Here is a 17,431-nt window from a genome sequence, read left to right as displayed (position 1 = left end):
GTGGAGGGGCGTGCCCTGGGGTGGGGGCGGGCTGGCAAGAGGAGGGGCGGGGCCAGAGGTGGCCCGAGGCCGGAGCACGGGCGGGGGCGGAGTCTGGGGGCGGGGCCTAGCCGCGTGGGGCTGGCGCCTGCGCGCGGACGGCCCGGGGCGGGTCTGCGCACGCGCGGCGCGCGGGCCCCGAGGGCGGAGCCCAGGCGGGCGCCGGCCGGGGGAGGGGGCGCGGCGGCTCTGGAGTCCCGAGCTGCCTCAGGCCGCGGAGGCGCTGCCGGCAGCTGCGGGGCGAGCGGCTGGGATGTGACCAGCGGTGCTCGCTTCACCTTCCATCCTGGGGTCGGCTGGTCGCTAAGCCACCCGCAGCCGGGTCGTGGCCGAGGAGGCTGCGTGACCTCCTCACGGTGAGACCCAGGGCCGGGGCGGAGATCGGTGTCGGCGCAGCTGCAGCCCCGGGCAGGGGGCGCGGTCCGGGTTGGAGGCTGGGGTACCGGGCGGTGTCGGTGGTGTCGTCCTGCGCTCCCCTGGCCCTCCCCAGCCCCCGCGAGCCCCCCGCGAGTACCCCGCGAGTTGCCTGAGGCGGGCGGGCACGGATGCGTGAGGCCGGACGCCCCCCGGGGGGGCTGCAGCCCTTCTTCGCAGAAAACCGGGCGAGGCTGAGATACCCAGTGACTTCCGAGCCGGGATGCTTGTGATGGTTGGTTAGAGGAAAGTACCGGGGTGCCCCGAATGAGTCGGGTTTTTTTTCTTTTTTCAAATTACTAGGCCAAGAGAAAGACACGCCCTAAAACACATCCTGTGATAAAACTTTGGTGGACCACATCGTTGCCATAGGTACAGATGCTTTCTCTCTCTTTCTCTGTTTTAGACATCTGTTATTTTTCTACATATGTTTTTATTGCCTCAACTCTTTTCGGAGGAAAAGGAGGAGGGACTCTTCTAGGTGGTTGTTGGTGGCTGAGCTTGGGTTTGAATTTCAATAATTGCAAATTCATCTTTGTAGGCTACTCAGTCAACGAGCCTTGCTGTTGGTAGACTAGGCCTTAGTAGCCTAGAAATTATTAATGCATGGATTTTTTTATGGTCCCAGATTGGAATCTTGGTGCTTCATTCTTACAAAGGAGATAAATTGCCCCGTAACCTTTAAAAAATAGCCATTGAAAAGGCATTCCCTCTCTTCTTTTTTTCCTGAGCATTAAAGTATTAATAGAACCTATTCATTTTGCAAGTTTTATCAAAGCATCATTTTTTTAGACTAGTTTAAAGAGAGTTTTGTGGTATCAACTTTTCTTTAACCAAAAGGAATTTAACTTATTCTCCTACTGCAAAAGGTAGGTACAAAACATGCCAAATAGTCTATAGTTAATATATGAAAAGAATGTACTCATTCTTGAATGTTTTGCTGGAAGTCAGTCTTTTTCTTCTCAGAATTTATTTCTCTTTGCCTCACTTTGTATATTATAGCACTTTACTTGTTTGTTATTTGGTTGCTTTCTTTAGTGTTCTCAACAATATTGACTTCAAATAATCTTTAGATAAAAGTACACGCATTATGAACTTTTCTGTAATTCATACTGTCTTCGTTCAATATTGTGATAATATCCTGTAGTAAGAAACTGCTAGAAGCCATCCTGAGAACAGAAAGTCTTCATTTTTAAAACCAATTTATTGTACTTTTCTGAATCCAGACCTGCGTTTTTGTTAATGGGATTCCACCCTTTGTGTGGTAGATGAGAGTGCCTTTGGTTCCATGTTTAGGGGGTTCTTCAGTGACTCACCATGTTGATTAAAATCAGAGTCCTTCACGATTTTTGGTACTTGCCTGCATTTCCAGTTTCATCTTTTACCATTACTCCAGCCCTCTCTATAGGAGACCACTTGCAGTCTCTGAAGAGGACATCTTCCTTTGTGCTTTTATTTATGCTGTTCCCTTTTTTGAGAATTCTCTTCTTTAGTTGGTAAATAAACAGCTTGCCTTTTGAGATTTAACCAAAATATCACCTCTGATTTGTCCAGACACCTCATTTGCCTTGTCTCACCTCATTTGCCTTGTCTCAGCTGATAGAGTTGTCCCTCTGTATGACATCCTACCTCCCTCACTTAACATTTTTCAGTTGGTTGTTAATGATTTATTCATAATAAATCTCCACCAGAATTTTGGACTTTCTAAGGGAAGAGACCTTTGTAACTCTAGCACATGCTGTTATGTGGTACAGATGCTCAAAAAGTACTTAACTGACTTTTTGAAGAATGGTCCCAATCTTGAATAGATTTAAGTTTTAAGATCGGCAAAATGCTTTAGGCTGTGTTTTATCGAGATCAGAAACTTAGGAAAGATGAGTGCACAAGGGACTTCTAAATTTCCAAGAGTGAAGTAGAAATAGTTGTTGCTGGTTAGGGATGAAAATCCAGTATGACAGACAAAAAACCCTACAGCCCATTTTATGATGTAGGACTGAAAAGGGCATGGCTAGTAAGAATTGCTGCTTCATTGATCCTGGAGCTTTATTTTGAAGTGAAGTAATTTACCCCAAGGTCACACATAGAAAGGGACAGAGCTGGGATCACAACCTGGGTGTTTTGACCATCTGTGTATTTCCATCTTGCTCCCAGTTTTTTCAATGTAACTCTTAATGATTGTTTTACAGTAAGGAAGGAAATTATGATAGATTTGGAGATGTACTGGGTAAGGGTCAATTAAATTAAAAGAATTTTGAACTTGAACGGAATTGACTGATTTACTTGGTTCAACTTGATCTTATCCATTAAGCAGTTAAAGTCCAAAAGGTTAAGTGACTTACCTGAGGTTACTCGTGGTCATCTGTATCCTACTCTCCTGACTTCATGCATCGGCATTGTATTTTTCCCTACTCTGTGGTGTTTTGGGGGAGAATGAAGAAGTTGGCATTTTTCAGAGGGAATGCAAATCTGCATAAGTCTTGAACTGTCACTCCTAGGAGTTTAGAGCCCTTGAGTGGCCAAGAAACATGATAATTCATTTGGGGATGTAGGAGAAACCTAATCTTCCCCTTTCTATTCTGCCCAGTTGTTTTTAACCTCAGTGCCTGGGGCCCTTTATCCAAATGCTCCTAACAAGCTTACCATATGGAGATCCCACTTACAGTTATATTTTGATGGTAAAATGAGATTTTAATGTAACACCGGTACAGCTGGCTAATGGCATGGCTAAAATTACGTGTATGTGTAGCTTATGTATGAGTAGAGCTTGTTTGATTTCTCCTACACTAAAGTCATAGGTGTTGCGGGAAAAAAATTGAAGATTGTGGTTTCAGGTGTGTGAAAAGTCAGTTTTGAAATGTGCATTTGGTGTGGGCCTGATTAATTCCAACAGGCTTTTTATTTTATGAACTAAAATTTATTTAAAAAAATCAAAATAAAGTTTTAATTTTCTGTCTCATTTCTTGTCATATATTTATACTATAGATGACGCTATACCATAATCAAAACAAATGCAATACATGAAATTTGTTTTATATTAAATGTCATATTTTCATAATTGTAAGTTATGATAAATACAGTAAGTTGAGTTACTTATTTATTTCTTAATAATTGGACATCTGATTTGCTTTCTATTTTTCAAGCAGTGTAGCTTGTAGATAGTTGTCCTTCCCTTTAGGCTGAAGTCACAAAAGGGAGATTTCAAGGTGAAAGGATATGAAAATTTTTGTCATTTTAAACGAAAATTGCCAGCTCTATTTCTGAAAGTTTCTATTGATTTATACTGCCTCTAGCAGAGTTTAAGTGGCCAGTTTTATCATTCTTTTATAGGCATTACATTATTTTTAAAAGTTTGTTAAGATGGGTATCATTTTAAAATGCTAACATCACCATCCACGATAGAAAAGCAAATACGATATTTTTCTAATTTTATTGATTTTCTCCTTTGTGTGAATTGCTTGTCCTTTGCCTATAATCTTACTTAGATCTCCTTACCAATTTTCATTAACACTTAACACCATAAATGTGTTAATCCTTTGAAATATACTTCTGATCTTTATTTTTGTTATTTTTATTGTTGTAGGCTTTGTAGTTTTTATATTATCGAAACCATTGCTTTTAAAAAAATTTCACTTATGTTTTGTTTTGATTGTGAGGTCAGAGTATGCCACTCCAATTTCTGATGCATACTTTTATTTCCCCAGCTTCTAGAGTTTGTTTAGTTTGTTTTGCTATATGTATGTTTTTATCAGACTAAATATGTGTTGAGGTTGAATTTGATTTATGTGGGTTCTATATTATAGAAAACCACTTTCTTATAAATAGCTAAATGAATTTCTATCAGTGAGCTGCTGCTGTTTTTCTTCCTGAAGTTGAATAAGAAAACTAACCTCAGTATTTATTTTTTTTTATAAATGAGTGGTTGTTTTTATTAAATGAATTGTGATAAAATTTAGAGAAATCAGAATTTTTCACGAAAGCAATATTTTGGCTAATTGAAGTCTTTCTTAGTTTAGGACTAACCAGAGGTCTTTTCTGATTTAATACTTATTGTTAATTATGTAAAAATATGTGAAAGTAAAACCTTGGTTATGTGCTCCCTTTGGGGAGTGAGGTGTTCTGGATAGATGAGACAGCCCAGGAGCATAGTTAACATTGATTTAATACTGGGTTATTGCCAGTGCTTTGCGTATAGTTTCTTATTTAATTCTCACAACACCCCTTTGAGGTAGGTTCTTTTAGTATCCTGATTTTGCAAATAAGAAAACATAGAGAACAAAGTGACCTGCCAAAGATAATTTGGCTAATAAGCAGTGCAACTGGAACTTAACCCAGAGAGTATGCTTGTTTTTAAGTGTCCACTGTTCTACCTCCTTGTCTAGATGAGTACTCAGTTGGTGACTTTCTCAAAGGTACTGTTTTACAGTGTATTATGTTATCTTTTTTTTGCTGTGTTAAGAATTTGGACTTATTGGTAGTTTCAGAGAAAGGTAGTGATAGGGTATGGTTTTAGTGGGATTGTGGAAAGCATATTGGATTATGTTTCTGACTGGAAATGGTTGAAATAGATCATATGAGGATTGACAACCTGAACTCTAAAGTGGACGTGGAGACCAGGGAATATTATGGGAAGATACAGGCCCTAGTAAATGATTTACAAGAGAGTGGAAGGTTGGAGTGTTGATTTGTAGGGCACCAAGTGGATGGTGATGACAAATGAATATGTGCTCACAGAGATGACAAATGAAGATGTGCTCATAGCACTTTGTGGTATTTCTTTCACAGCACTGACTGTGATATATTGTACCCAATTTAGTGAAATCTCTACATCCCTCACTGGATTGTGTGCTTGCTTGTCAAGGTCAGGGACTGAGAAGAGGACATGGATGAGCTAATGCAGGAAGAGGGCAGAGACTGAACTGGGAGTGGTAGACACCAGAATCAGGGTAGGTTGAAGAGGAGCTCTAGAAAGCAACAGCTCTCAGGAAGGAGGGGGGAGTCTCAAGGAGAGGGTAGTCTTAGCACGGAAGTTAACATAAAGGATGTCACCTCAGGCTACAAACGTATATCAGGCTCATATGCTTTGATGTGATATGATGATGGCCAGTGATTTTACAGTGCTAAATTATCTTTCCTTTGTTACTGACTCCCCCCCCCCCCCACATTTTCTCAGAGTATCTGTGGCTTCCTGCTTTTTTTTTTGCTTGCTACTGATGCTGGAGCATAACTCAGCACCGAAGTCAACCAATCAAAACAGCCCTTTCTTTATAAGTGAAGTGACAGATCGTAGTACTTTAGGTGTAATCTCTGAATTTTCATCTCTTCTCTGTTAATTGCTTTTGAATGATGCAGAGTTACTTGCATGTCTTTTAAGATTTCTGATTAGGTATTTTGATGTTCTAAGCCATTGGAAAGCCAGAGCATTCTTAAAGACTAAATCTGTGAAAGCTGAAGATTCTCACCTATTTATTTTCCACTTACTGTGATCAGTAGTGTTCGCTCGACATATGTAGTTGGATCATTTTTGAGTATTGATTTTAAAAATGCCCCAGGGCCATCATTCTAAATAATTAAGAACCTCTGTTCTCCTTGTATAGTTAAATAGTTATACAAAATTTGGAGGCTTGCTTTAATTTTCTTTGGTCAGACACTAATGCTAAATATAAGTAATAGAAGGTGGAGTATAAGAGGTATGGGTTTTTTTAGCAGTGAAAATGGTCTAAAATTAATTGTGGTGATGAAAGCACAGCTCTGTGGTTATATTGTACCCATTGGATGGATTGTGTGATGTGTGAGTAAACTTAAAAAGAAAATTTCCTTGGTTAGCTTCTTCATATGCTGTTGGCTTCTTATATTACCATTTACTTCAGAGCATCCGTACTCTACTCTCTGCCTTTTCTTTCCCAGTTTTCAAATGCCCAGTTTTTTTTACTTGGTAAGTACAATGGGAAGGGGGAAAAGAAAAATAATGTGGGTAAATACTTCTTTCTTTCCTTCCTTTCCAGAATCCTTCTCTTCCAGGTATTCTCTTTGGCATAGCCTCTTGCCCGTATCATCAGTTTTATGTGAGAGTAGAAGAGACAAGGCACAGCTCTTAACTCTGTAGATGAGGAACACTGGCGGTTGCAAGGTTTTGGTCCTTATGTGAGTCTCTTTTTTGGAGTCTGTTATTGAAAAGCCTATATAACATCTCATATGCTTTCTGTTCCTTGACAATTTACCTCTCTTTAAAATGTAAAACAATAAACCCCAACCCTGTTTCTTTGAATTGCCTCTCTCTCTCTTTTTTATGTTTCCCCGCACACAAAGATTTTTAAAAATTTTTGATGGTGGAGCCCCAGAATACACTAGAGACAGTGGAGGGAGGCAGACACCAGAAGGTACTTTGAATTGTTGTTATCATCTTAATGCTATTTGGTTGCAGCCTGAGTGCTTTGGGGGAAATTTGAGAGCTTTCTCTGACCATTATGTCTTGGCAGCCAGTGCTAGGGTTGGGAATTACAAACTCTGAACATCCTGGCTTAGAAAAGCAGGACCTATTCATAAAAAGCAATTTAAGTGTTTGGAGTGGGCCAGCTGATATTTTGGTCAGAGCTGGTAGACCAACTTACAGGAAATGTATCTGGGTCCCTCACCCCTCTGAGGGTGAGTAGGCAGAGTTGGCCATCTCTTTCTCCTCTTTTTCTCTTTCTCCTCCTTCTTCGCTTTTGTTTTTATTTTTAAAATACCTTTCTGAAACCTATTACCTCATTTTAGTATAGTTTGGGCATACCTAGAGTTGTAAACTTGGCTGTTGTTATGGCCGTGCTTACAGTTGACATTTTTCCAGGTCCTGAGAAGTTCTAGACAGTAAACTCTTGTAAATTGGCTTTGTAACCAGGTCTTTAGTTTTCCTCATTCCTGTATTCATTTATTCATTCATTCAAGACTTACCCTCTGAGAACTTGCTAGTACAGTGAACGAAACAAATCTTATGCCCTTGTGGAGCTTACATTCTGATGACAAGATGTAGAAAAAAAATAAGTATTTATGGTATATGTCAGCTGTTATAGTGCCGTGGAGAAAAAAGTAGAATAAGGGGAAAGGGTATGGTCATACAAGGGAGATATGCTTGTTTTATTTAATGTGGTTAAGGAAGATCTCAATAAGTTTGTGTTTGAGTAGAGATCTGAAAGAAGGGAGACTGTGACCTATGCAGGTATTACGGGAGAGAGCATTTGAAGAAGATGACTGGAACATGCTTGGCTTGTTTGAGGTGTGGCAAGTAGGTCAGACGAGGCTTTGAGGGAATGATTGGTAAATGGTGCAGTGGGGCGTGGGGATGGTAGATCATGCATGGCCTTGCTGGTAATTATAAGGACTTTGACTTTTCCTATGAAGGCAGACAGCCATTGGAAGGGTTTTACTTGTTTCAGATAGACCTTTCAATTGCCATATAGAGAAGGGGACAGGGTAATGACGGTAGTGAGGTCATTTAGCAGGCTATAACAGTAATCCTGGCGGAAGATGCTCGTGATTTTAGGCCAGGATGGCAGCAGTCAAGGTGTTGGGAAGTACACATATTTTGTATATGTTATGAAGGCAGAGTCAACAAAATTTGATGTGGGTTGTGGTTTTTGGCCTGCACAATTAGAAAAATGGAGTTGCTATTTACTGAGATGGGGAAGATGGCAGGAGAAGCAAGCTTTAGGGAGAAATAGTGAGTTCGAATTTCACATGTTAAGTTTGAGATGCCCGTTGGAAATCCAGCTGGGTATATATGAATCTGTAGTTCTGGGCAGAGGTCTGGGCTGGAGATACAAATTTTGGAGTCATTGACATATAGAGAGTATTTAATGACATGAAACTGAGATAACCTGGGGAGTGAGTGTGGCTTGAGAAGTCCTAAGACTTACTCTTGGGGCCCTGCAATGTTTATAGGCAAGAGAAAAGGGGAAACCTAGCAAAGGAGACTAAGAAGTACCCCACAAAGAAGGATGAGAACTAAGAATGAGTGGTATCCCTGAAGCCAAGTGAAATGTCTTAAGGAAAGGGAATGATTAGCTTTGCCAGTTGCTGTTAGATTTAGCACTAGGGTGTTGCTGTTAGATTAATCATTGGGGAGCTTAACAAGTTGTTTCTGGTGGAACGATGGAAGTAAAAGCTTGACTAGAGGAGGTTTAAGACCTCTGTCACGGTATGCCAAGCCCCAAGCAACAGTAGTCCTGAAAACCTTAGGAAGTGCCCTGGGCTCTATCTCAGTCTCCGTAAATGATTTTCTTAGTAATATTTTTTTTCAGAAACTTAAGGCCTCCAGATTGATTCTATGCCAGATAAGCCCTGAAACTCAGAGTTACCAGTCACTCCAATAGCATCAACCAGATTCATTCCTCTACCCCATAAGGTCAGCACCCTTTCCAGTATGAACAAGTTAAAATGATCATTGCCCATATATCCCTGAAGACTGAGAGAAAGATCAAATGAGAGGGAGGAGGTGTAACTGAGAAATTAGGATTTAACACATGACTGTGGCTGCTGACTCATTATCTCGACATTTCTTTTTAGTGTTCAGTATTTTAGCATACCCAGAAGGAAATACCTGAAGTTGTTGAAAAGTAATCCAGTAGTCCTTATCTTTGATAATGCTTATATAACTATAATACAAAAAAAAAAAAATTAAAAGCGGACTGTTGCCTGTGTTTGTATGTATCTGCTTCTGGATGTTTCTGTTCTACTGATATTTATGTACCTGACAATACTATACTGTCTTAATAACCTGCCTCTATTGTAAGACTTAAAATTGGGTAGAGTGCAATACTAGTTGGTCAGTAAGAGGGAGGGGTAAGAAGTATGGGATGTTTGGGATTTTCTTTTTTTCTTTTTATTTCTTTTCTGGAATAATGCAAATGTTCTAAAAATGATCATTGTGATGAATGCATATGTGATGATATTATGAATCACTGTATACTTTGGAGATACAAATTTTGGATATCTCAATAAAATTATATTAAATAAAGAACTAACTGGAAGAGAGGAAATGGAGACAGCAAGGACAGACAGTTCTTTCAAGGAGTTTGCTGTAAAGTGAATCTGAGAAATAGGTGATAACTGGAGGGAAAGTGGAGTCAGGGAAATTTCTCTTTTTTAAATGGGAGCTTTTCTAACATCTTTGAATACAGCTGATGGAATGACCCAGTGGAGAGGGAAAAATGATGATGCAGGAGAAAGAGGACAATCGCTGGAGCCAGGTTCTCTGAAAAGTAATGAAATTATTTTTATTCTGATTAGTGTACTCATGGTCCATCGTTATCATATATGTATCCTCGTGTATTTCCCCATTTCTTTCAAGTGAAGACAGTGGCCCATGGGGAGAGACATCGAAGGATATCCTCTCTCCTGTACTTTCTAGTAGAGGGTGAATTTTCATCAGTTTTAAAACTGCAGCTTTTATATGGTAACATATATAAAATGGGTTAAATGGTCTTTTATATGCGAATTTATTTTTTTCTGGTAACTTCCCCATGATCATTTTTAGCAGTTTTGAACCAAAGTTAGATTGTGGGAGATTCTAAATTTTGATTTGGTAATCTCTGTCTGATATGGTAGTTTTATTCTGGAGTATCTTTTTTTATTTTTTTTTTGGCATGACCATGCTCCGGGAATTGAACCCAGGTCTCCAGTATGCAGGCAAGAATTCTGCCACTGAGCCACTGCTGCACCATCCTGGAAGATCTTTTAAAAAAAAGAATACAAATCTTAAAAATTTAAATACTTTTTAATTGAAGTACAAATGAAGTATATGTAAGGGGAAAATATGTTCGGAATTCTTTTTCCCTGCGTCACCTTCTTCCATTTTATTAATGCACCCAACCACAATTTGACTGTAATTGCTTCTGATTACTGAGTTTGATGTCTGAGATGAGGTTAGAATCCTGTGTTGAAAGCACATATTACAGTTACAGCACTTGTGTGCCTCTTTCTGTGGTTCATTTATGTTTGTATCAGTAAAGCCTCAGTATCTTCTGCGTGGTCACCATTATTGGTCTTCCTCCAGATTTTTTTCCCTTGGCCACTGATCCTTACTACTGACTTTTAGATTTCTGTTATTGCTTAAAAATCTTTTGTGGCTCCCTGTTGTCTATTTAATTTGCCTGCTTTTTGTCTCTTGCCCACTTCCTGTGTGTGCACTTTGCTCTAGGAGGTCTGGAATGCCCCCTAGGGGATTCTGATGTACATTTGTTTCTTACACGGAATAAGGAAAGGATAAAGGTCAGATTCCTTAGCAGCATACAAAAAAAGGTATGCACTGTCCTGATCCTCATGTTCTCTGAAAAGTAAATGAAAATTATTTTTAATCCAATTAGTGTACTCATAGTCCATCATTATCATATATGTCTGTCATCATCTGTCATGGTTCCATGAAGATGTGGAACTCCTTGATGTCTCTGTGCTTTTGCATGTAGTTTCTTTTTCTAAAATGCCATTCATCCTCTTAGCTATCACATTAAATCAGTTCATCTTTTTAAAGGCCCAATATAAATTTCTCTTTCAGAAAACCTCTAGGCATATTTTCATCATACCCTTTTTATTCATCTCATGATATTACTTGTTGTCTTTGTCCTTGCAACATTTTGAAATTATTTCATTGTAGGATTAGCTAGCTGTGTCTTACTCTATTTGGTTTCGTGACTGGACTACCCTACCCCAACATAAACTTATAGTCACTCAATAAGTTTTTGTTGAATGATAATTGAGTAAAGCAAATGTTTATTTTGATTTACCCATTTGGTTGGGTATGACTTAATTTGTATGGGTATACAAATAAACAACTCATATAGCATTCCTAAAGACAGAATCATATCCCAAACTGTCTTAGGAAATTAATAGTATGTTAAATGGTTGTTCACACGAGCAAATGAGATTTATTAATGATTTTATTATATATCTCAAATTTCTATTTTGATCTGAATGTTTTTTCTCTGTGATTTCATGTTTTTCTCTTTGACATTTCTGTTTACATGTTGTCCTTAGTTGTCCTCCACTTTAAAACTCAGCATATCTTAAACTCACTCTACTCTGTCCCCCTCCTGCCTTCTCCATTAATGATTTTCTAACATCTTGTGAATTACCATCTTGAGAAGCACTTAGATTTCTCTTTGAATTCTTACCTCTGTATCTAGTTAGTTACTAAATTCTGTTATAATTAAGTAAGCAATTTTTTTTTTTTTTTGCCACTGGGAATCATCTTACCTTCTGTTCCCTTATCCCTCATTTCCCTTAGTTTACAAGCCCTGATGATGGAGTGTCCCCTCTCCATTCCCACTACTGTTTCCTTGTGTTAGGATCTAATTTCCCCTGTAGACCTCAGGTAAAGCCCTTTTAGAGTAAGTTTCTGCCTGGTCCTGGGTATGCTATATAACCTCTGTTAAGGAAATAAATGTTGTTTATATCCAGTAGGAATACCAAAGTTTTGGGTCTGACACACCATAGACTAATCCTTATGTATCCTTTAAAAGGCCAATTTCCTAAATATCTCTTTCGGATTGCACTTACGAAATATCTTCTCCCCCCCCCCCCCCAAGAAATTTAGTTAAAGGTAAGAAAATGATTTAGTAGGATTACAAAGAAAAAGCGAGAAAAGGTGTATGGAAACAGGGCTCTGTCTGGGATAAATACCAGAAGTGATTTTATGTGACATTTTCTTAATGAACTAGAAAAAGTATTAAAAGTTGCAAGGAAAACCTGTTGTCTCTGAGTGTCCAAATGCCAGTTAAAGGGCAATTAATTACAGGAAGATCTTGAGACTCTGAGTAGACAAACATGAGCTTTTTGATGTGGGGAAGGGTGAGCCAATGTATTTAAGTAACACTGTGAAGAGATGCTGTTTAACTGTTAGCTAATACCCAGGAGAGACTCCTGATATCATTCATTGTTGCATGTACCTGGAAGTTACTGGCCTAATGTGCTTATGTTATAGATGTTCACTGTACCTCTATATAGTCTCTGTGTTTTATAAGCCCAAGTCTTTCAGTATGGAAGAATTATTTCCTGAATCCAGATACAGTAATAGAGAAGTTCTTTAGTTTCTTGAGCTCACTCTTGCTTTGCTAGCAGATTTTAGGTAGGCTAAAAAGAATCTAGATCTGCAAAAGGAAGTACTTTAAACATACTAAGTGTCTCATATTCTGAATTATTTAGCACGTGTTCCAAAATAAATGAATTTATATTTTGTGAATGTTTCACAAAAGTGCTAAGTATATTTTTATTAGTTTTGTTGCTCTATTGTTAATCTTACTCTTTCTGTTGAATTAAGTGGTTTATGAGGCTGGTACTAGATTCTCATTTAGGAGTTATCATTGGGTAATCTATCTGAGTACTCTGTATTGTAGCATTTTGAGTTTGATAGTGGGGTGAGGGATCATTTTGTTATATTGTCTTACTTGGGGGTTCTGGGGGAGGTGGGAAGGAAAGGTAAAAAGGCTGCAGAGAGGGTTCCCGTGGTAGACCAAGGCAGGGTAGAGGGAGTGTGAGCAGAAGGAGTTGTGTGCGCTTTCCTAAGGAGTTCGAAGGAACATAGCAGGTTCAAGGATCCTTAGGGGGTTTGGAATGGTTTGAAGGCAGGAAGTTTGTTGGGTGGTGGCAGGAGAGAGCAGCTGCAAAGGAACTCCAGGCTTTTAGCTGTACTCCCTCATAAGCTATGACAAATGATGTGATTCCTCAAAGTTTCAAAATCTCCAAGTTCGCAAGATGAGAATAATACAAATATCTCCCTAGTAGGATTGTTCTGAGATCAGGTAATGCAGGTAAAGTGCTTTGCATAGTACCTGGTACATACGTGCTCAGTAGATAACATCTGCTATGTTTTAAGACATTTGTACATTAGAGAGTGGATTTTGCGTTGGAGAGTAGCATGATCAGATTTTTAATTTTGAATATTAACTCTGGAAACAGTATAGAGAATGGGTTGAAGGGGAAGAAAACTGAAGGAAGGGAATTAAGGAGGTTTATACTAGAATACCAGCTGGTATTGGTATGGTAAGATTCAAGATGAAGAAATGAAGCAGTGTGGGAGAGAGGAGGATGGGTTTGAGAATGATTACAAATTGGCATATGAAGTGTATTACATGAGGTAGGAAGATCTGAAGGGAACTAGAAGAGACAGCAAGGATATGGATAGAGTACTCAGGAGGGTAGCACACATCATATTCTCTTTATAATATGGGAAGGCAAAAGATGGTAGTTTGAGGTTCATGCTCACCATTGTCAAGGGCCTTTGACTGATCTGGGCTGTCTGCTCTTACCCAGATGGAGCTAGAGCATTTGGTAATGAGGAAATGGGTCAGAGCAGTAACTTTGGGCAGGACACAGGGATAATGTTTCAAGTATCAGTAAGCTCCCTTGAGGGCAGGAGAGATAGGGCATGAACCACAAGTAGCGGTACCAGACATGAAGCAGAGCAGTTCGTAAGGGGCTGAGGGGACATCTGGAACTAACATTGTTGCATTATATTTGGATTTGAATCCCTGGATTCTTCCCGTTCTAAATGATAAAAGAGGATCAGATTTACTAGGTGGGGACTCACCTAACTTTTGTTAATTTTACACAGCTCAGAAGTACCCTTCAAGAGTTTGGTATTTTATTTTGGGACATTATGAAGTGTTACCTTGTAGTCATTGGTAGAAGGATGCATTTCTACTAGAGTTTTGTTTTTGAAGTACTTTAAGTACAGTCTCATTTAATCCTCTTCTATTTGGTAATTTCAGTTGTAGCATTTGAAAAACTGTCTTTCACAGTTTTTAATTTGTTTACTAAGTTGAATGTTCTTACCCTTCCTACATAATTTTACTTAAAGATTCTTTGATAATAGAGAACAGAGTTCTTTCTAGAATGTGGTGACATGTATTAGTAAAGTGTTTCTTGTGTTATATTGAACATTTGCTAGGGTTAAAAATAAATGAACTTTGATTTTAAGGTGTGGCTGAGACTTAAGCATCAGCTTAAGATGCCATTTTGCTGCGTATCAATAATAGCTTTAAAATTATAGTTATTTGCATTATTGGAATAAATAAGATTTTTGGATTCTGCATGGGGTTATTGCCATTTTTAGTTGTTTATCAGCAACCCTCTAGATGTTATGTTTCCTTTGCTGTAGAATTAGAGTAAGACTCTTTCAACATACTGCCTTGTTCAAGGCCAAAAAGGCAGTTTTTAGTAGAGCTGTAGTCATAACATATTTAGATTTATCAAGTCTTTATTTCATCACTTGATAGCTTAATAGTGTCTTTTTAGGGATAATAAAAAAAACTAAATATGTTGTGATACTTATCCTCAAGGAACTCCTCATCTAGCGAAGAAAGTAGAAATGATTTTAAAAATAAAATAGTGTGATAGTTGTTATACCAAAGGAGGTATGGGAACATATGGGAGGTGCATCTAATCCAGGCAACTGTCAAATGAGCATGCTAATTCTACAGTGAGATTGATTTCTACATACTACATGAGAAGAGAAAATAATAAAACAGAAAGGAAATTGTCATTTAGCAGTCTCATATAGATCAGGACACAGGCCATAATAGTAGATCCCAGAGAGCAGAGCTATGGACATTCTGCTTCATGGAGGATTGTATATTGCAAGAAGCCCATTGTTGTGCTCCCCACCTTTTTATAGAGCATGTTACATAAGCTTCTTGTCTCCTTGATGGAAACACTATCCTGAGTAATGGAAAAGACATGATAACTGAAATGGTTTCAGGGAAAAGTACATATGAGATGAGTTGAAAGAATTGGAATTATTTAGCATGACTAAGAGAAATCTGGGACAAAGTACGTCTTTTCTTTTCACTTTATATTTGGCAATAATTTCATACTTACTGAAAAGTTGAATGAATAATAGTATAAGGAATACACAAATACTCTACCTAGGTTATATTATATTGCATATGCTTTATCAAATGCCAGAAACATTTGACATAAGTTACGTACATCCTATCCCTTTACCCCTAAATACTTCAGTGTATATTTGCTAATTCTCAGCATATTCTTTTACATAACTACCATATAGTTAATGGACTTCAGTAAATTTAGCATTGCTGTAATAGTTTAATCTATTTTTTGTATTCTAATTTTTTTTTTCCAGTTGACTCAATCTCCTATATACCATTTCCTCCCCTCCACAGATTACTTTTTAAGGAGCAGAGAATAAATCATGAAAGATGTTTGGTAGAAATTTTTCTAGTAAGTGTCTAAAGACTCAGACTTAAGGTTGTTTTCCCCTTTTAGTTCATATCTGTCCCTCCTTCAGACTTTTCCATTTCAGAAAATGGCATGACTTTTTGATTAGCTATTCAGGCCAAATGACCTGACAGTCAGATTTGATTTCTCTCTTTCCCTCATCCCTTGCATTTAACCCATCTCCAAGTGCTATAGGTTCTGTCTCCCCAGTACATCCTGAACCCATCCATTCCTCTAGCCATCTCCTCCAACCTGCCTAGTCCATCATCATTTCTCATCTGGACTCCTATCTAGCTTCCTAACTGATTTCCTGCTTTCACTTTTTCTCTCTTCCAATATATGCTCCACATAAGAGCCAGAATGATCATTTAGGAATAGAAATCAGATTCTGTCACTATCCTGCTTATACCTTCAATGACTTTCTGTTACACCAGCATTCTTTGTGTAGCCAGCTCCTCTTGTTTTTAGGTCTCACTTAAATATTCTCCCCTGAGAGGCCTCTAGCAAATGATTCTCTAGCTTGTTGTTCAGTGCTTTCAGAAATGGACAGCTTAGTGTTTTAGGCAGTAGCCCATTACTTTAATAATTCTGAAAGTTTGAAAGATTTTCCTTATTTTGGGTTGAAAACTGCCTTTTTATTTTCATCCATTGATATTAGTTTGTCCATCTGGAAAAAAAAAAAGTTTCCCCCCCCACCCCCCCACCCCACCCCCGTCACACCTTGAATCATTTGATAGCAAATTTAATGCCTTCTTTGGGTTTGCTAGGCTAAAACATTTAAAATACTTCAGTTTTCTATCATGTGACCTTTTCTTCACTCTTGCCTTCTCTGTATATATCCAACTTTTTATGGTAACTCTAAAAGTGTTATCTTGAGAATAAAGAAATTCATAATCTTTTGGGCTAGTAATCTATGATTAAATGATTTATAACATTAATTCAAAGAAATGTTTTGTAGCCACTAAAGTAATAAATATTACTATGTATACATGAGGAAAAATATTTGTAAGATAACGATATTAAAAATGTATGGTATAAACTTTTATCTAAATAGTTACTGCAACTAAGTAGATTGTATATACATGTAGATGAAATTTAGAAGGGAAGTAATTAGAGTAGTTATGCTAGATTGGTAGATTTATGGGAAGAAGTTTTTAAATAAAGAGCATTTTATCATTAGTTTAATAAGAAAAGAGAAAATGTAATGATCAAAACTCTTCACGTCATTCAAATAGAATTGAGTGAAACTTCAGTAGTCTGCATAGCTCTTCTGATTTAGATACTGTATTTCTCTCAGTGCAGTCTAAAATTGCCTGTTTTGTGGCCTTATCACACCATTGACCCATTTGAGCTTGTCAACTAAAATTGCTAAATTTAAACCAAGGCACAGAAATCTTCAGATTTTCTTCCCTTGAGGTTTAGCAACATTTTTATTTTCCACAGTGACATATCAAATTAACTTAGAGACCTCAGATAGACTGAAATGGTCAAGGGAATGTTCAGGGCGTTCTCTAATGCCCATCTAAATGATGTCTTGGAGGCAAATTATATGGTTCACAGGAGCCAAAACCTTGAATTGGTAATATGGTATGATTACTCTGTAGCGATAATGTAATCTCTGCTGTCCTGATAGAGACTAATATTTTAATATTATTTTTAATTAAAACTAACAGTTAAGTGGCAATTGTAACTACATTTTAAAACATTTCTGAGAAAAAGTTTACTTAATATGCGATAGTTTGTATATTTAAAAACAAACTTATGAATAAAT

The 17,431-nt window shown here is 38.1% G+C and overlaps 1 protein-coding gene across 7 annotated transcripts in view; it reads left to right on the top strand.

The window, feature by feature from the left end:
• Nucleotides 1-201: 201 nt before the first annotated feature.
• The window catches only part of CCSER2 (coiled-coil serine rich protein 2), a 226,441-nt gene continuing 209,211 nt past the window's right edge, over nucleotides 202-17,431 (top strand). For 4 of the 7 annotated variants that reach the window (XM_077124712.1, XM_077124713.1, XM_077124714.1 and 1 more), the window contains exons 1-2: nucleotides 202-395; nucleotides 757-825. The gene's annotated coding sequence lies outside the window, so the exon portion shown is untranslated. The remainder of the gene's footprint in view (nucleotides 396-756; nucleotides 826-17,431) is intronic. The other 3 variants (XM_077124716.1, XM_077124710.1, XM_077124711.1) reach the window with 3 other exon arrangements.

The sequence above is a fragment of the Tamandua tetradactyla genome, chromosome 13, assembly GCF_023851605.1.
Source record: "Tamandua tetradactyla isolate mTamTet1 chromosome 13, mTamTet1.pri, whole genome shotgun sequence".
Classification (NCBI taxonomy): Eukaryota; Metazoa; Chordata; class Mammalia; order Pilosa; family Myrmecophagidae; genus Tamandua; species Tamandua tetradactyla.
Note: the sequence above shows the minus strand (reverse complement) of the source record. Positions and strands in the feature narration are given on the sequence as shown.